We start from the raw sequence: 24,101 nt of genomic DNA, 5'->3' as shown, positions 1-24,101 counted from the left end.
TTCAAATGCGGCTGTAGCTTTTTTTCCCAAAAAAACTTTGTCTTCAAAATAAGGGTGCGTCTTATATTCCGAAAAATACGGTAAGTTCGCAGACTGCTGTAAAAAGAAGGCTCACGTAAACAGAGCTTTTATAGTTATTGCAGACGACTATGCCTATTTTAACACTAAATAAAGATATCAAATATCATACTGAGAGATTTTCAGTTGCCGTAAACAGAGCTCTTATTGTCATCAAAGACATGTTGACTTTAACACCATACAAACACGAGAGATTTGGAAGGTTGAATATAGACCTTATATCAAACTTTGTAAATGGTTTGCATACCATCACTATAAGAGGCTTACCGTGCTTTTTGGTTTGCTCTTCTAAGCAGTGCTTAGGAGCAGTGAATTCGGAAAAACTAGTCTATTGTAGAAGGAGAAGCGAAACAAAGAATAAATTAAGCCTCGAGGATATTCCCGAAGGTACCAATTTTAACGAGTAAAAGACAAATTCATAGTTAATCTTGTGAGATGTTATGCGTATTCAACAGAATATATTTAATACATAAGCCTGCAATATATCTCGTTTTATGACCTTACTTAGAGGAATTATAGACTAATGTTAAGAAATATTCAGAAATATATAAATTTCGATAGTTCTAGGTGCAATAAAACCGAGTTGTTCACCAACTTGAAAGAGTCCACGCATGTGTAATACAAAATAACATAGTTGCTATTTTAAACTCATTTGTGTTCACCATTGGCGTATCACTTTTTCCCGCTTTTTTCGTTGACTTTTAAACACAGAATATCAAAACTAAAAACTTGTAATACGCTTAGCTTTTAAATATGCTGTTCATAGCTGGCAGCGTTTCGTTGAACAGGTTTTTATTGTTTTGAAATTTCAATAATTTCAATTACGAGAACACATGGTTACGAAAATGGCAGGCTTTGTAATAAACTTGGCAGGTTCGTTTCCTTGAGTACTTCGTGAATTCCTAAAGAAATACAGACATAAGATGTAATAATAATAATAAGATGATAACAATTAAATTGGGGTCTTCAAAATCTGTGTTGTTTGACACGAGTTTCAGTAAGCCGTGTAAAGAACAGGATAATAACACAACTGTATATATATAATCACTTTTCTAAATCTCCTTTTTACATGCATGCTTGTTCAATTATAAGTCCACATAAGATACACTATACACAATTAAGTTACGCTTCAAAGCTAGACCTATATATGACCGAAACATTAAGTAGAAAAATAATTTGTAAGTGTGAGAGTTCTATTGTTTTCAATATTTTATTTTTTATCTTAATTAATCAGTTTATAAACAATAGAGCTGCTAAGAACTGGTATTTGTCACGTTTGACATTCCGTTTATGTTTGCCCCTCAGTGACTAAGAGTGAGCTTGAGGGCTTATACGCTAAAAATCGGGGTTCGATACTCGTTGCGGATAAATCGCAGATAGCCTTTTGTGTAAATACACAAACAAATAATTTATGTTTTTGTGTTATAGCTTGCTCTTGACGTTTTTGTAAAAAAATTATATCCCCATCATCTAAAATCTTCGCCCATTTCTAGCTAAAACTACCATACCTTATAATGTTAATAAACTTTGAGTCCGGCAAATATTTATATTTGAATAATTTATCAATTGTGTACTACTTCAGTCTATAATAAAAACTAATGAACAAGATGAGTGTTATCCTCCTAACATAATATCACCTTTTGCTGAACTGAGGTGTTTAATGAACAGGAGTACTATCCCCCTAAAATAATATCATATTTTGTTGAACTGAGGTGTTTAATAAACAGGAGGAGTGCTATTCTTCTAACATAATATCACATTTTGTTGAACTGAGGTGTTTAGTAAACAGGAGGAGTGCTATCCTCCTAACATAATATCACCTTTTGTTGAACTGAGGTGTTTAATGAACAGTAGTGTTATCCTCCGAAAATAATATCATCTTTTGTTGAACAGAGGTTTTTTAACTTTAGATGTAATCTAGAGATCAGTAAACATTATCAATAAATAGCCTTAAACTCTAGATGAAAGTGTTTATCACTGCGGTGTTCTTTTTGTATCATTTTCGAAACTGTAACACTATATGTAAAAAACTAGCTCTTGCGCAAATTATAAGCCAGAACTATAGGCACTAATAATTATATTTATCAGGAGTTTGTATTTTGAAGTGTTATAGCCGTAGTCTGATGATGTATTTTACTAATACAACTGTTTTTCATAGTATAATATTAATGATTGGAAGTTCGTGTATTCACAAACATGTAAATAGCACTCTTACTAAGAATAAACAGGCACAGAACAGTAAAACATCTCAATCAATCACTTCCCAATTCTGAATCAATATTACCTTCCGATCAGAGCAAGCCACCTACTTAGAGCCAAACTAAAAATCAACCTGATAATGAGTTTAGTCTACCAAATATAATTCTATTTTCTTACCTTCTTAACCATAAAGGTTAAAATGTATTTCTTCATCAGTTGAGTACCCTTGCTATTAACGATATTTTCCAAATAATATTTCACGAGGTTTATCCATCTTAGGAGATATAAATTAGTTCTAAATACATATAAAATTTAACAATGCAAAATACTCTCTATAATAAAAGTAAAATAATAATAAATAAAGTTAAAAACTAATGAATCTAGATAGATTTAACATTTTAACCGATATTGTTGATTGTTAGTTAATATAACAATAAAGAAATAACAGAGTATACCTTACTCACGGACCACACGAACACTAGGTGTTGGTTTTAAGTAAACCGTCATCATTTTAGTATTGGTTGAACAACGTAACATCACTAAAACCATGTATAGACTTTAAATAATTTTCCCTAAAAATAAATGAAAAACCATTAAGCGGCTTAGACAGAGTAACTTTAGAGGAGCGTTGCATCTGAGATTAAGTACTACGACACATGTTACTGGGTGAGGTGAGGAGTCAAGTAGCAGGACACTACCAAGAGTACAGCCAAAACTAACATTTATGAAGATACAAATAAATAGTGGACGGCTATGGTTCATATTGTTCTCGGTTCCTCTCTAGCTGCACCAGCTTTCCTAATTCAAGCTTCTCTTATCCATTTCAAACGTCATCGAGCCAAGCGAGTTTATGGCTTTATACTCTCGCTCTTACTTCTTCGACTTTACACTTCAAAATCTGGTAAAACAATTAATTTCAGATATAAAAAGAAGTTAAAAATCGATGTGGTGATAATGAGATATAACCATAAGCCTCGGTTATACTGAGATATAACCATAAGCTTCGGGTATACTGAGATATAACCATAAGCTTCGGTTATAGTGAGATAGAACCATAAGCCTCGGTTATACTGAGATATAACCATAATCTTCGGTTATACTGAGATATAACCATAAGCTTCGGTTATACTGAGATATAACCATAAGCTTCGGTTATACTGAGATATAACCATAAGCTTCGGTTATAGTGAGATAGAACCATAATCCGTGATCATATTTATGTAGAATCATAATAAAAAAGTCTTATCTATATAGGAGCCTCAAACCCTAGTTGATAATGAGATAGAACCATAAGCTTCGCTTACCCTGAGATAGAATTACACTTTCTCGAGTTGGATTTAGATATAAATGCTAATTTGCATATCTTTAAGATTACTTTGAGACTTATTTTGAGATCTCTACAAAACATCCCAAGTAACACTTTTTACTAACTACCAAATGTCAGGTCAGGAATCTGTATATATTTCAAATCCATGGTTATAAACTTACAAACCAAATTATTGGTCGTCTACTGTAATGTTTATGAATATTGTCGGATTCAGTTACTATTTTCACACAGAACTGACTAGTTTTTGTCATTTAGTGCATTTCAGTTTTATATCTACTTTCTGACCAATCATATCTTTTTCACTATTTGTTTTAACATATCTCTTCTAGAGACACCAAAGTTGAGTAATGTTGCATTTGTTTATTGTGAGAAAAAGTAGTTTCGAAAACACCAAAATAATTCAATTGTGTGTTTAAATATAGAACAGGATACAACTGAACTTTAGAGTTGTAGGAAAAAATATCTTAATATTTCACTTACAAGTCCAACTGTATTTATTAATGTGTTCACCTGCTTTACCTTTGTTTATCCATATGAGATTTTACTAACTTCAGTCTAAAAGTAAAATTAGTTTTCAACGAAAAACAAAAATACAGATTTTTCAACCTTTATTTGACTTAACTTTCTTTTACTTTAATTCTTAACAACTAATCAACTTTATAACTGAATCAAAATTATCTCTGCTCTATCGTACATCATTATATTTTAAGGTCTAACTTTCAAGAAAATAATAAATATACATCATAATATGAGTCTAATAGTAATCTAACGTTATTCTTTTTGAAATAACACAATGCGAAGAGCAAAAAGGATCTGAAAAGTCAGAACCAAAATATCTAAGGTTAAATCAGACAGCTGATTTGGGAGTTTGAAATATTTTGATTTTTAAACAATTAAATTTAAGAACATTCCTTTCTGTTTTTTAATAAACAGATATTTAGGAGAATGTATAATTGTCAAGCATAATGTTTGATTTTATTACAACTCTCCAGCATAATATGGGTATGGAAGCACATTATGCTAATATAATAAAATAATGTATTTTAACATTAACTTTGATGGATATCGAACTATTTACTTTATCCTTACCTTATTTCTGACAAATATATAATAGGTATGTTAGTTTTATAATCTTGAAAACATTTAATAGTGTTCTTAATTCTAGAAATCGTTTAACAGCATACTATAACCCGAAGTTAGACAAATGTGTAACGTTGGGCAACGTTTACCCTTATTACTGGTAAACATCCATTTTTTTAATATTACTTTTTACAAGTGTTATGGAATTCTCTTTACTTAGATTTCTATCAGTTTACTTTAACCTTACTTCTAAAGAACACATTACAGTTTACTTTAACCTTACTTCTAAAAAAACGTTACAGTATACGTTTAACCTTCAGACAACTCCCAGGGACTTTTTTAACGTCAAAACTCTTATTTGAAAAACTCTTTAGAAGGTTAAATCCTAACACACTAATAATTGCCTAGTAAAGAAACATTATTCTCTTAGTAGATATAGATCATAGATCTGAATAATTCATTTAATATAAATATATAAGGTGATAGCTATAGCATGTCAGTATTTTCACAAAGGTAGAGAAATTAAGATCAAGCTCAAGACACGTGACTTGTTATTAATGACTTCTGATCAAAGTAAACTACCTATATATATAGGTCAGAGCTAACAAGTAACTCTGTAAATTATGATAGGACTTCAAATATATCAGTCCAACTAGACATATGCTATGTCATAAAACAATAACATAGCCATTACTATAATCGATTCACACAGTAGGCACTCTCGCTGTTTTCGATATTTTCGTAATATTCAAATATGACAAATAAAAGAAACTAATTTTAAAGAAATAAAGAATTGAATATAACTTTGATTACTAAAGAAATCAAAATTATTTGCTTGCTTCATGCGCTATAACTGAATCCCTGACTGTTGAAAATAATATATATATGAAATGCCATATAACCTATGTTCGAGTTATTCAGTTTACATATTCGTTAACAATATGTGAAAAGTTTTGATGTTGATTGCTTGTTCGTCAGCTATCTGGGACGTATTTTGCACTTTAGCTTGCAAACTGTACATGAGTTGATCTCATGTTCGTAATGAAACTGTACACAAGTTGATCACATGTTCGTAATGAAACTGTAGTTCAATTTCACAAAAACTATGGCACCTTGTACGAAATGGAACGTGAATGTATTGAACTCACAGAAATCTATCTTAGAACGCTTAACAAACGTATTTATACTTCGACAAAAAAGCTTGGTTATCAGGAAATAAGGCGCCAAGTATGCACTGAGAAGGATTTTCTCATAAAACATAAATCTCCAAGAAATACACGAGTAATATCAATAATCTACTTTGACTTAACTCTCGAAAATAAAATAGGGAAATCGAAAATTAATTCATCTTTCGATGAAAAAGGATTGATTTGTTGACCTCAGCGAACGCATGCGATCACTTCATTACGTCACTTCTGTTAAAAAAGAACAAAGAAATAATCTCGAAACTCCTAATTTTCTTATTGATCGAAAAGTAAAAATATCTGTCACCACCTCGTCAACAGTGTATGATATATGTATACAAAACCTTCATGAATTATGCTTTAGTGGCTATTTAACATTGTATAAGATACTTAATATGAACAAATGTGTTTAATGTCAGTGTACTATTGTGTTAATGGCAAGAAAATTAGTCCCCAAGTGGTCAACGGTTAGTATTTACAAAACTAGGATCTGAGGCTCTACTCCCCACGTTGGACAGAGCGCTGAAAGCCCAATATGTAACTTTGCGATGAAAATACAAAACCAAAACCAAAATCAGAACAACAACAATACAGTTAATATATATTACTGTTGACATTCTGACTTTAGAAAAAACGTGATTCAGCGTATTTTGTACGTTAAAACGGAAGACATTGTCCTTTAACCTTTTAACACTTGTCTGTTCAATATAAGCACACTATATACATATGATAAAAAAAACAAAACAACATCTATAATATAGGTAAAACATTTGATACTAAATAACTTAATTTTTTACTTACATGAGTCATTTCAAATCGTATGTTGTAGCCGTTTGTAACGTACAATCATCAGAATTAATCAAATGGTTCATCTGGTAGTTTTTGTTTACATTATTACAGTATATATATTTGTTTACATTATTACAGTATATATATATTTGTTTACATTATTACAGTATATATATATATATTTGTTTACATTATTACAATATATATATTTTTGTTTACATTATTACAGTATATATATATATTTGTTTACATTATTACAGTATATATATATTTTTGTTTACATTATTACAGTATATATATATTTTTGTTTACCTTATTACAGTATATATATATATTTGTTTACATTATTACAGTATATATATATTTTTGTTTACATTATTACAGTATATATATATATATTTCTTTACATTATTACAGTATATATATATATATTTCTTTACATTATTACAGTATATATAAATTAGTGTTAATCGGCAGGAGCTACGTGGGTTTGGTAAGAAATTAGGATCAAAGACTAACATATCTTCCTCAGAACATCTATCTTATATAATTAATTTTACATACAACATAAATGTGGTTAGATTTTTTTTATTTATTAACAAAATCCTTAACTATCTCAGATATTCTCGTGTTTTTTTTAAAGAACTAGCGGAAACATATTTCATTCACGACAACTTGAACTTTAGTATCTGTTTCCGATAAATTTTAGTACGACGGAAATCAACCTAAAACTGTCAGTTACGTAAATGGTAGATTTGTGGTTCATGAATATATGAATTCGAACTCAGAAGAGCGAAACCTAAAACTAGGTTTTAAAGATGCAACAATATGCTACAGAGTTACCGTGAATCCTGATATTCGGGTTTCTTAGTTTTAGCTCAAAAAGTGAAAAATGGCGTATAATAAACTGCTAAGTTATACCAAAGAACTGTGCAACTAACCGTACAGATATCAGTTCTTTAAAAGGGGCCAGTTCCATTTTCCCAAATAGTGGCTCAAAACCGTGAATTTCCAAACGCAACAGACTCAAGAGTTGACGCAGGTCTTCGGTTCCTTGGTTCCAGATCTTAGGACTGTATAATTTGAGTTCATGATCGAAATTAGTGGCATATTAATTTTCTTTACGTTTTTATATTAGCTCTTCTGTAAATCGGAAACGTTAAGATTTGAAAATTCACTATGACCACTATTATTAATACCCACATGTCCCTCTTACACGATAGCGTAATGAGGTATAGAGTAATTCCACTAACTACATACTGTCATCTCATGTTCATGAATTAGCAGTGTCACTAAAGTTTCATGTCATTCTCACAACAAAACCAGACACCATCTTGAAAAATTAGACGCTGCTGAGTCATAAGATGGTCATTCAGAGAATTGTGGCTTGTAGACACAATTTCACCCTAGGCTACTTGTTACAAGTAGTTATGAGCAGTGGAAGCTGACAATTTTACGCCATCTACTGGCGACGGCTTTTTGCTGCAAAATTAACGGGGCAGGAAGACTGAAAATTGCCGCTAAGCGTTTGTAAAAATGGTGATAGTTTTAAAACCGACTAGAATATACTGCTGAAACACGTGGCACGAGCTGGCATTAAAGTAACGCGTTGCACAAGGCCAGATCGATCAAGAAGGAAATCAGTATTTGACGAGACTCAAGTTCCTTTTTTTTTTGAGAAAGGAAAGACTTAATAACTGTGTTTTAAACTGAATTTTAGTAAGTGTTTCTTTTTTTTTTCGGTTTATTACACTTTGCAGGAAAACATCAACGAGAATCATAACTGCTACGGAAGACAGTTGCTTTTATAAGTGAAAAAAGCTTTTTTTTTGTAAGATATATTTAAGGACCAAAAAATTACTAGGTACATACATTTACTGCTACTTGGATGTGCTAGAAAGGAAAATGAAAAATGTTAGCCTGAAGCTCACTGTGCACAGACACATATACGCTATTTCCATCTTAATGCTAATATTTCAAACATCATAACTTTCGGATGAAAATATTATATAACTAGAGCACATATCTCCGCCACGCCGTGTTGATCATATTCGGCTTTCAAAAATACCGTAAATGTGTGGCTATGTCCGTCGTTATCAACGGACACAAACCATTTTTGGCAGGACAATGAGGAACAATATTATACACATATCCACCAAGTTTAATCAACATCCTATCATATTTGACTGAGTTACAGAGCAAAAAAGTGTGTGAAAAATCGGTCCTCCACCCCCTGTTAACAGATAGGGATTTTTTTTTCTGGATTTTCGTGACCTGGCTGTTACCTAGACCTTTGAACTTGACCCTCCAAAACTAATAACTTCTAAGTTAGGTTATAGTCCAAATTTATATCAACCTTCGTCCAAATTCATTCAGCCGCTTTCGAGAAATCTTGCTGATAAACACTTACAGAGGGATGAAAACATAACCTACGCTACCGAAGGTGAACGGAAGTAATAACAAAATATACATGTGATTCATTTACAAAAACAATCAGAGGGTGAACGATCAGTCACGTAACGCCCCCCAGTGGCACAGCGATATGTCTGCGGACTTACAACGCTAGAATCCATGTTTCGATACCCGTGGTGGTCAGAGCACAGATAACCCATTGTGTAGCTTTTTGCTTAATTACAAACAAACAAACAAACAAAAAAAAAAACAGTCACGTATCTAAACTTCAGAAATTTAAAGAGAGGCCATATATAGAACAAGTATTTCTGGAAAAGTCGTTGTGTTTATAGCAACACCAAATTATTTAAACATCGCGAATATCAGATTTTTAAACACCAGTTGTTCAGCAGACAGTAGACATTTCGTGATAAAAAAGACATTAAAACCATTCGAATTCCTTCAGGTGAAATACGTAAGTATGGGTAGATCAACTTACAGCATATTGTAGTATATTGTGATGTCCATTGAAAAATATCGCAAAACAACGTATTTCGGTATTGCTGCGCCATCTGTCCACAGAATATGTTACTTCCAACAATTAAAGTTTATGCTCTGTTCTTTCTTTATAGTTTTTCAGAGTTGAAGATGTAGTGGCAATAGAATAATCTGCATAAAAAAAGGAAAACAAATATCCAGTCTGAGAAAATACTCATTTATTTTCCACAAATGAATAACAATTTACAATTTTCTGGTGAGATTTGGTTTGGGGTTCCTGTTTTAGGGAATACTTTTCATATCAAGCATTCGATCCATGTGCGAGATTTCTCAGATACAAAACAAAAGATTAAACTGGGCCTATCTTACATATTTCTTGTATTTTTAGCCCCGTGTTGGTGATATGATAAAGATCCTGTAATGGTTATTGTGGTTATTGGCAAAGCTATACAATGGGCTACCTGCACTTTGTCCATTGTAGGAAATCCATCTCCAGATTTTAGTGTAAGCCCGAAAAGCTTACCCTGAACCATCACGGGACAGATCCTAATAAATGTGGACATGTTGATAATTTGAGAGATGTCATAGTGTTTTACATGTTTCTTTCTACACATTTTTGTTTATGCATTTGTTGCTTTCTTAAGGCGTTTCGGTATCTGTAAGTAATCTACAGTATCGGTATTTTCCACTATTACGGAACTCCAAAAAAACAATAAATTAGTTATTGTTTGTTGAGTTTCGCGCAAAGGTATTCCAGTCTTGTACTATTTACGTTAGCCGTCCCTAATTTTGAAGTGATAAACTCGTCGCCAGAGGAAAATCAGCTGATAAACACCGCTAACTCGTGGGCTATTCTAATCGAACAGTGAAATTTAACCGTCACTCTTATAACGCATCCACTGCCCTAAAGTGCAGAGCGCGATTTCCTTTAAGTGTTAACCATGGAACCTCGGATTAACAGTCAGACTCACTAGCCACTGGGCAGCGCTCGGCTCCAATAAATTAGTAAAATGGCATAATGGAAAGATTAGATATTCTCAAGTAAACAGCAACTTAAAAACAGTTAGACAGTGATAAAACTTAAGGTCCTTTTATGAAATAGTACAATTTAACGAGGTCTTCCAAACAGTCCAAACTTATGCCAATAGACACAATGATAACTTGCAGACCATATGCCTTCCAACAAAATAGAAAAACAGCAGGCTCCATTAGCATCAGTAAAGGCTTTCCTTATAAAGAACATAATACAGATAAACAATTGCCAAATTAAAATAGCTTTGAAGAAAGCAAACTTAATTCTAAATCACTTAGGTACTTCTGATTTTTTTCTAATAATACAATTATTGTATAAAGCTTATAGTAACAATAAACAAAAATAGATGGCACTAGTGACTTGTCTTGACAAAAACAATCCAGTGGTCTGATTTGCAATTATGAGAAGAATAAATAGGCAAGAGTAAGCCTCATAAGTACTTAAGTAGTTTGTTTTTAAAGTTGCAATAAAAAACAGAAGCATGACAGCTAATACTTTTACCACGCTTGGAAGACAGTTAAGTGATTCAAATAAACTGAATCAAACAACTTCCGTTAAAAATGACGCCTTTTATATTTTGATATTTTCTTTCTAACTTTTCCAACCAACCAGCTAGATAGACCGTTATTGGATTTCATTAGCTAGTTGCTTAGCGATTTTACTCGCAAAACGTGAACCTCCGACAGCGAAGTGATTAATCAGAGTAATTTTTGATATTACCGTCATAAAGTTTCAAAAGCTGCGTTAATAGTAATAAAAAAAACAACAGCAAAGCAATAAAGACTGCTCGATAAAGTATAACATAGCTAGAAAGCCATCTTATCATCTTTATTTTGAAATACCCTCAGCGGAATAATGTTGTAATCTGTAACTAACCTAGATACCGGCTCAGCGGAAAGTTTGAAAGCTTATAACGCTAGAAATCGGGTTTCGATAACCGTGGTAGGTAGCTTCGCTTAACAACAGATAAACATTAAATAGATATTAATTTTTTGTAAGTCACAAATAGCAATAGAAATACTTTATGATGATCTTGACCATAGAGGCCATTGTCGTCTTTTTCTAAAGATAGAGGTCGTTGTCTTCCATTTTTTTATGTGATCATACCTGAAATAATATTTTTCATTTGTTTCAAACTTTTCACACAAGGCTACAGGAAGGGGTACTTGCATACAGCCGCCCATTATTTCGGTTTGATAAAGTAGAGGGAAGGAAGCTAATCATCAGTACCCACCGCCAACTTTCAACTCTTGGGGTTCACTTGTCTGACCGAATAGTGAGATTTGACCGACACTCGTACAGCGCACCCACGGTTCTAAAGTGCGGAAATCGCACAGATTTTTGGGTTCACAGTTGAAGTATGTTAATTGCTAAGCCTCGCATAGTTCAATACATCTAACTTTTTTCTTTCCTTTTTTTAAAAAGACACGCCTCCGAGTCGTCGAATATATTTTTGTTTATGTATCATTAACCAATGAGAAATAGGACAAACTAAATTATATATCAATTGGCTTAGACTCATTTAAGTCAAGGATTGAAGTATTCCGGTTTCATGAAGTTCCTTCGGTTTCAAATACGTATAGAAGAAATTGGAATGAAATTGTTATGCCAGGACTCAGTAAATTTGTAGCTTGAGTGCATGAATTCACGCACAAACGCTACCCTTGATTTTTTATAGATATTTTACATTTAGCAACATAATAAGTACTGCAAAAGAGAAATGTGTTATATTTATTTAATGGTAAAAATAAGTGTGCGATTGAAACTCACTGTCGTATTTTTGATAAGTTTCGGTGTAAAGGTTTTCAAAATAACTTAGGAATATTACATAAAATTCTTTGTACAGGCTCATATATAGAGAAGAAATCAGGTATAACCATGATATTAGAAAAACACTTAGGTTCAAGAAGTCTTGACAGAAATAAATGAAAACCCTATAACCCGAGCGCTTTCGAAAGGTGAAGAAGAAAGGTCCATCTTTCAAAAGCGTTCGGGTTATAGTTTTTTTTTTTATACATTTCTACATTGTATAACCTCACTTTGCGGAATAAATATGCGTTCCTTCAAGATTAATATGTAGCCTTAAATGCAGGAAAACTTATCTATTGCTCACATTTACACGTTGCAAAGTTAGGTGGCAACTTATAAACTTTTGTTTATCTATCAGTCAATTCCACGTGTTGTATCAATTATCCACAAGAGCCCTCAGAAGTATACAAAGTGGGTTATGTGTCCCCCGCTTCAATGTGGAGCTTCAGATATAAACAAAATGGGTTATGTGTCCTCAGCTTCAATCCATAACTTCAGAAGTAAACACAATGGCCCGGTATGGCCAGGTGGTTAAGGCACTTGACTCGCAATCTGAGGGTCGCGGGTTCGAATCACTGTCACACCAAACATGCTCGCCCTTTCAGTCGTGGGGGTGTTATAAGTGACGATCAATCCCACTATTCGTTGGTAAAAGAGTAGCCCAAGAGATGGCGGTGGGTGGTGATGACTAGCTGCCTTCCCTCTAGTATTTCACTACTAAATTAGGGACGGCTAGCGCAGATAGCCCTCGTGTAGCTTTGCGCGAAATTCAAAAACAAACAAACAATAAACACAATGTTCTCAGTTTCACTGTGCATAATTTTAGCTATAACTTACCAGTTCCACTGTGTAACTCTCCCTTGTATATTAAGTCAACCATGTGTTCTCTACTTCATTGTACTGGTTTAAATGTATGCAGGGTCGAATACGTGTTTAATCTGTAAAATTTTAAATATGCCACTTCTACAATGTGACCTCTTAAAAAAAAGAGAAAATAAAACGCTGAATGTGACAAAAAAGAAACTAAAATAAATAGTTATTTGTTAAGCTGTTTCGAAAACTTCATACATCATAAATTGCTTGCTTGAAACTAAATTTTATGATACGTTTCACATGTTTATAAGTAAATTTTCTGCGATATTTAGGCATCATTATGCATATTGTATTTATAATATCAGTAGTACGGTTACGACAACACTAAACTTTGAATATACGAAATTCAAATTTGTTGTCACGAAAGTTGAAAAGTTTAGATCGAGGACCTAAATCTTAAAATCTCAGTTTATTGTAAATACGAGGGAACAATTGACGATATATCCGATATACTGAATATAATCGAGTTTTTCAAAGCATTGAAAGATGAAGTTAAGATTGCCTACTGTCAACATTTACACAGAAAAATGTAGTTTTTTTTATAGCTTGACAAAGATTACTGGTAGTTTGTGATTGAGCTTATCGCGTTCGAAATATCTGAAATATTTCTTTATGTGTGTTTTCTTGTAAATTTATATATCTAGAAGCAACCTCTTCTTCATGATATTTTGCACGAAAAAACTTATTTTAAATTTCAGATAGTCTTGTTTGGAGGGCTCAAAGAGAAAGAAATATATGGAACAAAATAAATCTCATACTAAAACACACTAAATATATTAAGTAGCTATTACTATGGTAAAATACTCAAGCTACAGCTACGATTTTTTCTCAGCAAAGATCAAAAGAAAAGTACGTCCGCACTACACATATGTATATTTTGAAAAGCGCATGACTGACCTTAAATATATTTGCATTTATTAAGGGATAAACCATAGAGCGTAAAGTAGCTATCTGTTTTTGAATATATATGACCGTTGAGTTGAATTACTCACGAAAGCGGTATCTTTTGTGAAGCAAGAAAATTATGGAGAAATTATATCAAATAAATACGAGAAAGACTATTTTTTCTATGTGTATATGACTGAAAAAATAAAATAAAAGGTAATATCTCATAAGTACATATGCACGTTAACGAACTTTTGAGCAAACCGGTTTTATAGCATAAGCACTATTTTTCAGACTGGAGCAGGAGCACCATTTTAGGTTTCAACAGTGAGACAACTTTTCTTGGAGGTCCAGGGAAGTTTTGTTCTTTTTTATCTCGTGGACATACTGTAGTATCATGCTACACATAATATCTCGAGGCCCGGCCTGGCCAGGTGGTTGGGGCGCTCGACTCGCAATCTGAGGGTCGCGGGTTCGAATCTCCCTCCCTCCCACCAAAACATGCTCGCCCTTTCAGCCATGGGGGCGTTATAAAGTGACGGTCAATCCCACTATTGATGGTGATGACTAACTGCCTTCCCTCTAGACTTACACTGCTAAATTAGGGACGGCTAGCGCAGATAGCCCTCGTGTAGCTTTGAGCGAAATTCAAAACAAAAAAAATAATTTTCTTTTGAAGTTTAGATGAATGTTTATACATCCAGGGTGAGTCGAAAGTCCTCATTTCCTCTGTTGTTGTGAAGTACAATGAAACATCGAAATCTTCTGATACAGGATGTTTGGGCAAACCAAAATGCTACAATTTCTATATTGAAACATTTTACCTCAGACTTGTAATTTCAAAGACACTTCACAACAATGGGGAAAAATCAGGGCTTTTGACTCACCCTGTATTCATTATCACTGTAACTTTGTTAAAGTGAACAATCTTGAAAACGAATTATGTTATTATAAATCTTAACAATATAGTTGTAACCCGACAGTACATGACAGGTGTAAATATAGTTTATTATTTTCCCGATTTTTAACTGGAAAAAGGATTGATTAATTATGCTATTATCAAGGCCGATAAAGCTATTGCTACACCATTCCCTCCTGTTTCTTTCGTTATGTAGTTTCTTGTAATACAAGTTCAAACATTTTTTTTTTTGCAAATCACTGAAACAGAAAAAAATAAATAAAAGAGCAACCCTCACTAGTTTGTTTTGAAGCTAAGCACAAAGCTACACAATGGGCTATCTGTGCTCTGCCCACCACGGGTATCGAAACCCCGTTTTTAGCGTTGTAAGTCCACAGACTTACCGCTGTTCCACTGGGGAGCACACAACTCTCACACCATATTCATTAACAGCAGTATATCTCTGCGACGAATTCGTCCCTTGGTGAGACAGTGGTAAGTTTACGGACTTTCAACACTAAGATCCAGGGTCCGATTCCCCGCGGTGGACACAGCAGATAGGCTGATGTGGCTTGGTTCTAAAAGCAAACAAACAAATCGACGAATTCTTGAACACATACTTTTCTCAAGACAAAATTATTGAGTTTTTACCAATTATTCCGTTTATTACACCTGTATAGATTATTCATGCTCACGAGTTCAATAATTTTAAAGTGTTCCTCCTAGAATTTCATTATTTAGACGGTGAGAGCTTGATAGCAGTTTCCAAGAAATCTTTTTCATTTATCTCTCTCTCTCTCTCTCCTCCATTAATGTTTTTATTTTAAAGTTTCTAACGACTAATTTATACGATTCTAAATATACATACATAAACTTATATTAAAATAAATTATCATTATAAATTACCCTAATGAGAGTTTATATGATATTTAATAATAAACTTATTATTTTTTTTCGTTTATCAATCTACTGAGTGCTGTACTGTTGTTGTCAGAAAGGCAAGTTTATGAAAGCTGTATCGATTTCAGACTTTCGGAAAGGCACAGTTATGAATGAGTTTACTATGAAAGTTTTCCGCATGCAAGTAAATTTACATTTTATATTAGTTTAAATGGTCTTTTAAAGTCATTATTAAAAAAAAAAACAGTTTGGGGTAGTTAAAATGGAATAACTTATGATACTACTGTTTTAGCGCAAAGCTACACGATAGACTATCTGCGTTCTGTTCATCGTAAGGATTCAAACCCCGGAATTTAGCACTGTTAGTCTTTAAACTTGCCGTGGACCCATCGGGGGGCTGAAATAATTTATGAATTAGCATAATAAAAACATATATGATAAATGCCAAATAAATGAATTGGTTTACATAAAGGTAATTTGACCCAAAACAGGAGTTTCTTTGTTTATTTTGGAGCAAATCCACAATGGGTTATCTGCTGTGTCAGCCTTGAGGAATCGAAGACACACCGCTGCCCCACCGGAGGACCCCCAAATAGGTCTTTCCCAACGTAGATACTACATATTTGAAACAATAAGACATAGTAACAAATGACGTAGCTTATAATTGATTAAGTGCTTAGTTTTAGAAAGAAAAAGAAGTTTGAAATAAAAATCGATTGTTAAAGACTAAAAATATGGCGGGAAAGTAAAGGAACAGTAAAAAAAAAGAATACGAGGTTTTAATTACCGACTTAAAGGTTGAAAGAGGAAAACGCGTCAGCTTCCAGACTGAAGATGAGCGCGCTTTTTCTTACTTGCAAAGATAATTACGTTAAAAGAATAAAAAAAGAACAACGATCGGACTGAAATTATTGATAGAGATAAACGTTAATGGGGGAGGGGGAATTGCATATTTGTCGTAGATTAGGAAAGAACTGAAGTTACATAAAAATTAAAAAAAACATATGTTCGTTTGCGGTCAAATATAACTCTGTAGGATTCTGTACGGTAGGTTTGTTTGTTTGTTTGATTGTAATTAAGTACAAAGTTACACAATGGGCTACCGGGTTTCGATACCCGTGGTGGGCAGAGCACAGATTTCTAGCGTTATAAGTCCGCAGACATACCGCTGTGCCACTGGGGGGGGGGCTGTACGGTGGGTGTTTGTAAGTCCATAGAAATGATTTGTGTATCTATTTTAGAATTTCGCGCGAAGGTACATAACAGCTTATCTGTGCTTATCTAATAACAGATTAGAGGAAACTCTTGTCTGATCGAATATTGAAGTTGACCGTCTCCCTTATAGTATATCACGGCTCCAAATTGCGGAGGACGTTTTAGAAGCAGTCATTCGCGAACTATGAATATTAGGCCTTAAAGTCTGGTCACGTTAACCAGGAGGAGAAGTTCCCCTTTCTAGAAGTGGATGCATATTTAGTATTCAAAAAAAAAGAGAGATGAATTAAGCTTTGGATAGCCTAGATTATGTACCTATTTAACTTATCATACTTCAAAATGCATATTCTAGTATTTAGTATTACCTTTCTATAGCTCACAAAATACCATATTGTCAGAAAAACTCTTCATCCACCTTTATATGTCAATGTTACCAAAAGTACCTTGATCCATTGTTTCCCCTTTTATCTTGCTCTCTCCCTTTCCCTATCTCTTAGCCATCTATACGAACATAATTAAACAGTAACCCTGATAAAGGCCATTATTGTTACGGAACTCATTCATCTCCAAACGTGACACTGATTTTGGAAAATTGCCACTTAAAAGTTACTTCCTCTTTGTTGTGAAGATATTTCAATAAACACGTCTAAGTGCTAGAAAACCACATGTAGCTCACCTCCACAGTTACATATAGACAATAAAAGTGTTTGATTATAATAATTTTACATTTACAATTACAGATATAGTTACACACAGAGATAGATACAAAATAAAAACACTTTTAAAAGTAAGTAAAAAAAAAAAGAAGGAACAATTGTAAGATGATCCTCCGAAGCTTATCTTTGGCAGATTTCCTCGGAAGCTTATCTTTGGCAGATATCCTCCGAGGCTTATCTTTGTCAGATTTGCAATCAGCCGCAATTCAGGTTAAATGTGTTGTGTTCAACACCTGTAGAAATACCCTTATGTACGTTAGCGCAATGAAATATACATATAAATACAGTTATATTCAAGTGTATGGTCAAGTAGCTTTATACAATTTGTAGCTGAACGTTTTCATTTCTAGTTGTTGTTATCACGATGTTAGAACAACAACAACAACGAACTATAAATCATTGAGTTACACGCACGGACAACCACACGCCTCTAAAAATTTTGATTGAGCATAAACCGGCTGGCGCCAAAAGCTATTGATCTTGATGATTCAAACTTGATTTATTGGACTTGTTTGGTGTCTCACTCAAATACCGCGAATTTCTCCTGTGAACTCGTAAAATAATATTCTGTGGGAGTTAATTTTTTTGGTTACGTTTTTGCATTTCACAATATAATGTTGCATCTTTATATGTAACCTTTCAAGTAGCGTTTTACAATATATTGTTGCATCTTTATATACAAGCTATCATGTAACGTTTTAGAATATAACGTTGCATCTGTGTACACAATCTGTCAAGTAGCGTTTCACAGTATATTATTGCATTTTTATACACAATCTGTCAAGTAGCGTTTCACAGTATATTGTTGCATCTTTATACACAACCTTTCAAGTAGCGTTTCACACTATATTGTTGCATCTTTATACGCAACCTTTCAAGTAGCGTTTCACACTATATTGTTGCATCTTTATACGCAACCTTTCAAGTAGCGTTTCACAGTATGTTGTTGCATCTTTGTACGCAACCTTTCAAGTAACGTTTACCATATATTGTTATATCTCTATATACAAGCTGTCATGTAACGTTTCACACTACAACGTTGCATCTTTATACGCTAGGTTTCAAGAAAATTATATCGTTGTCAGAAGGGCAACAGCTTTTAAGTACAACGATGGTAAACTTTATGGAATTTTTAAAAAGACCAAATTTTGTATTTAGTTTTTAGTTCCAAAATTTGCTGTTCAAATCGTTCAAACTTCTTATGTTGGAAACAATTATTCTCCTGATAGCAAAATATAGTTATTCTTGTCGGATGTTTAAAAATATATTAAAATGATATATATGTTCGTTGTATTAGCCAAATAGAATTGGTTTTATGAATTAATTACATAAGTTTAAACTAATTTCTTCTACACCAAACTTTAAGGAAGAGTCTATAGCACGCAACTTTCAGTCAGAAACTCACCGTGCAATCTTCTATATATATCATCACATAGAGTAGATAAGAAACATATCAACCAGTAGCTTCTCAGAATCAGATCACAAAAACATTTTTGATTAGCCTTCTGTAGATCAAAGTTTTCATTACGTATTATAATATCGAAAGTTAGAAGTGTTTGCTATTAAAACGAAATCTATGCACAGGATCAAATTAGACTAACTTGAATTAATCTCCATTAAAAACAAATCCCATGCTTTGTATCACTTAAATCACGTTTGATGATTTGTTTGATTAGTTCAGAAGTTTTTCTGTTTAGTGTTTTGTTCTGTTCGTTTTTTCATCTGAAATGGGCTTGTGATGTAGCGGTTATCAAATCTAATAATGAAGATGAAGACGGTTGATAAAACATAAAATATTTTATTTACAAGATTCGAACGTTTCGGGACAACATATTCTATCTTCAGCAAAATCTGAAAATTGTGTTACAAAGATGATTATTACTAAAATTATAATATAATAACATAAACATTAGTTTACTTAGTTATTAAGAAAAACGGTAAATGGCCAGATGAAACAATGTTTATACATATATTACACAACAGCTGAGTTAAGTGTAAAAATTTAGTACAATTTTAGATCTAAAGAGCTTTGCGAGTCGTTAAGGGTCGGGCGGTGTTTAGCTATCAGTAGACTTTCTTTAGTGTGGAGGTCAAGGTCTGAAGATCCTGTGGTGATGATAGGGAAATCGTTGAATGAAATATTGTGACCAGCGGTTTCAGAATGTGAACGAATGGATGAGTGGCTAGGTTTAAGTAGTGGACAGTTGGTTCTGTTAGGTACTCCTAAGTATTCACAGACTCTAGTTTCTAAGTGGCGTTTCGTTTTGCCAATGTACGTGACCTTACAGTCACTACTCGTATATTTATGCATGAGCCATGAACGTAGAAGTTTAGCTACTTCATCTTCGTACTGAAATAAGTGTTTAAAGCGGAGGCTAGGTCTGTATATTAGTTTGAGGCTAGGTCTGTATATTATTCTAAGCTGAATTTGAGGGTGTAATTTTTTTATTAGGGAAGAGAGTTGTTTTTTAATTGGTAGAAATTACGAAGCTATAAAAGGAAGGGAGATAATGAGGGGAAATTTGGGGACAGTGTGTACATTGGCTTTACATGTTTAGGTACCTGTCAGGCATAGTTTCTTCACCCCCCCCCATATCGGCGTTTCAGCTTGAAAGTTTATAACTCTAAAATCTCGGACTCGATCCCAGTGGTGGGCATAGCACAGATAGCCTATATTGTGTATCTTTGCGCTGAAACAAAAACATATAAATCATCAGAAAAATAACCGTTTGAATGAACCAAAAAACAATTCCTGTAAAATTACGAACTCGCCCAAATCAAGATCTTACACTTCTACTGGCTATATTTGCCTATTGTACGTTCATAAGACAATCGATTTTTATTTCAATTCAAAAAGGTTGTTTATTTCGTAATATTTTTATTAAATCTATACGTTGATCCTAAAGATCGTCAGTAGTCTTCTAAGTGGAAACTGCACTGAAATATATCTATCCAATTATTTGCTCTGAGAGATTACAATCTAATATTTCGATCTAAAATATTTTCAACACTGAGTGCTTTCAGCTAGAATTTCGTGTTTCCCTTAACAAATCAAAGTGAAAATCTACAGCTAAAAAGAGTATTGTATACCATTTGAGAGCCAATGTTATCTTTTAGATTTATGAAATTTTAAGTTTTTTGTTTGTTTGCTATAGGATATAGACCTGAAATATGCTTTGGCTGTGGAAAAATACAGTTAACAAAGACACCATAGTCGGGTATTGGAAGTCACAAGATATCTATAGTTATTTGCAGTCCCTGTTCTCTCTTAATCTACTGTGGGTGGGATTTAACATAAAGCACCGTACAAATAACTCTTCTAATCTACTGTGGGTGGGATTTAACGTAAAGCACCGTACAAATAACTCTCTCCTAATCTACTGTGTGTGGGATTTAACGTAAAGCACCGTACAAATAACTCTCTCCTAGTCTACTGTGGGTGGGATTTAACATAAAGCACCGTACAAATATCCTCTGTATAACATCTTTCTTTCAGATTAGTCAGTTTGCCTGAAAATATAATTGTATGAGGTGTTTTTTAATAAAAATTACTAGCGCCTCTTTTGATCACAGTTTGGACCAGCCGAATCTAAAAATTGAAGTTACGAAGCTAAAAAATGAATGAAATCAAAGCAACTCGCTAAAGCGCAACAAAAAAAATCAGTCGTTGATAGTCAGGTTATTTAAATACATAATCAGTGAGGTATTTATTGGCAAAAGTTTATAATATCACCTTTACCTATAATTTGAACCTGAAAATATGGAATTCTACATAATAAATCTGAGAAAAGTGTTTTATAACAGCATGAATTAAATATTGAAACACCAAATAAAGCTCAAATTAAAACAGTCTAGTTTATTTTATAATTTTTTACTTCTTTTTTGTTCAACATTTGCCAAACTGGGAGAAATTACATTTAAGATGCTTTTTTTTTACAAAACAAGACGTTACATTTAACTTAAGATTTTCGACAGCTGCACCCCACTGTCTTACTGACCTTTCTGTCTACACGTGACTTTTTTGGTGTAGTTTTCAGGTACTAAAGGTAAGGTAATCAGATGTAGTGCTAACTTTCCATCGCCTTTCATGCAGCCCAGTGAATCAGGTGAGCATAAGATAGTATTTGTACAATGGATCTGACGTCAAACTATTTTTTGGAAGTTTTCTCGCCAGGTGTCATGGCGAAGAGCATCACTATTAGGAGATAGAGCTTCAGGAATGCGAGATTGGGTGAATAAAACGGTAGGACCTTGTCAGTAGTGTTAACCTAAGATATATCTACATTATGTAGACAGATTTTCGGGTGATTTAACTTTCTGTTGATCACAGTTTCCGTTACTTAAGTCTTTAAGTAGCTCATGGTGTTTAAAAACTTTCCGTACTGTCTTCTTGCCATAGGCAGCACATATAACGTAGTGTCATATGCGGCTATGGGTAATATTGACTTTTTTCCTCTTCTGAGACTAGTATTTATCTCGACCTATGATACAGGTACAGGAATTGATTCATATTGCATGATCCTTTGTAGATCTTTTCTTCCAGCTTCATGTGTAGTTAGAAGTCTCTGCAAAACGCTTTGATATTTTATTATAACTGTCTCCTTTCCTAGGGACTCTTTCTTAAGGAACAGGTTTGTTCTTCTGAAGAGGATTATGGAATTTTACTGGTCTGGGATCTCTTTCAGAATTAAAGAGCCATATATTTACAAAAGTGATAAGCTTTTCCTAGTCCAGATTTTCTACATCCAAGAGGAATATTTGATTGGAAATATTGCAGGAGAATGCAGGACACATCTAGAGAAAATACTCTGAAACTCTGCAGAGTGGCAAGTAGTGAGTCCCCCAACTTAATTTCTGTGCACTTTTCTGGCTTTAGTGGACTGACTGTGAATTGACTGGTCATCTAAACCAATACTGTTCATGACTCTTGTTTCTTGAGCAATGTGTGATATCGAAATGTAAGACAGAGACTATTATTGAGAAGTGTGTGAGTCTTTGTGGTGCGTCAAACTCCTACACCACTCTTTCCAATATAATTAAACTATTCCTGGCTGTAATCAGGATCAACCTGACTGTATTTCTGAGTAGATCTCTTCACAACAAATTTTTGTAAAGGAACCCTGAAAGTTGATGCATCTTAATAACACGAATGGTCCCAATCTAGCATAATCTAGCATAAAGGAAGACAGCATGCATGTAAATGAATGTAGGAGGGGATCCCAAACCCATCCCACAGTGTGAAATAGGAGAGACATTATATCCATGTACTCCACCAAAAATGGAAGATCACATTGTATTTTTCTCAGTAATAAATACAGATATATTATCTTGAAATCTTCAAATATTTAGAAGGGTGCCTGGCTGATCATCGTCCTATTCAATACTATAAAATATCTGTTTTCAGGTTTCTATCATGCTTCTGCAGAAAGTCAAATAATTGTGGCCGAAGCAATTTTCACAGTGTCTGGAATGTTAAATTGTGTGCATGCATAGTCTTAACATAAGATTTACAAGCCACTGAATAGGGTTCAAGAATAATATTTTCAGTCTATGTTTCGATTCAGAATGCTGGCTTATCATAATAAGAAATTTCATGTGTATATCTCCAGGTCGAGGGATTAATTTCTCAATGTATTTTGGTATGGCCTCCTTAATTACATTAGTTCAAAGTATAAGGATCTCCCCCCCCCCCCACACACACACTTAACACTGCATATCTTCGTCTTGTCTAAGATTACAAGCCACATACACATACTTCCGTATTCAGAGTGCTTAGCTCATGAGCAGGAGCTTGAATAATAGACATTGTAGTCAAGTTAGTGGGTAACTGATTGAACCATGACTAATAGATTTTAAGATCATCGTTTGAAAACAAATGTCTTGAGCTTCCCTTTCGGATGGACAATCCTTATGAGGCTTATTATACCAATATTTCTGGACATCGTTTAAAAAATTGGATCATTTACTAGATTAAATGGGATGATAGTGTTTGTCACTTCAGAAGCGCTGAGTGTAATCTGATGAGATGGCTGAATGTCAGACAATTTGTGTTTTTGTCCAAGAACTCTTTGCCAGACAGTTACTTGGGTGGTAAGAGACATGGTATATGTCACTGTTATAAGTAGTGAAGTCGACAAACTTTCTCTGAACTGGTTAAGAAGGATAACAACACTATTTTCTGCACCCATAGGTTTAAGTGCACTTTCTCCTAGGGTTGTGTCCATTT

The 24,101-nt window shown here is 33.6% G+C and overlaps 1 protein-coding gene across 1 annotated transcript in view; it reads right to left on the bottom strand.

Annotated features, from left to right (window-relative positions):
- Positions 1-8,106, bottom strand: part of LOC106466510 (homeobox protein ARX-like) — a 104,714-nt gene extending 96,608 nt beyond the window's left edge. Inside the window, exon 1 of the mRNA XM_022395062.1 lies at positions 7,599-8,106. The gene's annotated coding sequence lies outside the window, so the exon portion shown is untranslated. The remainder of the gene's footprint in view (positions 1-7,598) is intronic.
- Between the last annotated feature and the right edge of the window lie 15,995 nt (positions 8,107-24,101).

This window comes from Limulus polyphemus, unplaced genomic scaffold (genome assembly GCF_000517525.1).
Source record: "Limulus polyphemus unplaced genomic scaffold, Limulus_polyphemus-2.1.2 Scaffold74, whole genome shotgun sequence".
Lineage (NCBI taxonomy): Eukaryota > Metazoa > Arthropoda > Merostomata > Xiphosura > Limulidae > Limulus > Limulus polyphemus.
The sequence above is the reverse complement of the archived record's forward strand: the minus strand, read 5'-3'. Positions and strand labels throughout refer to the sequence as shown.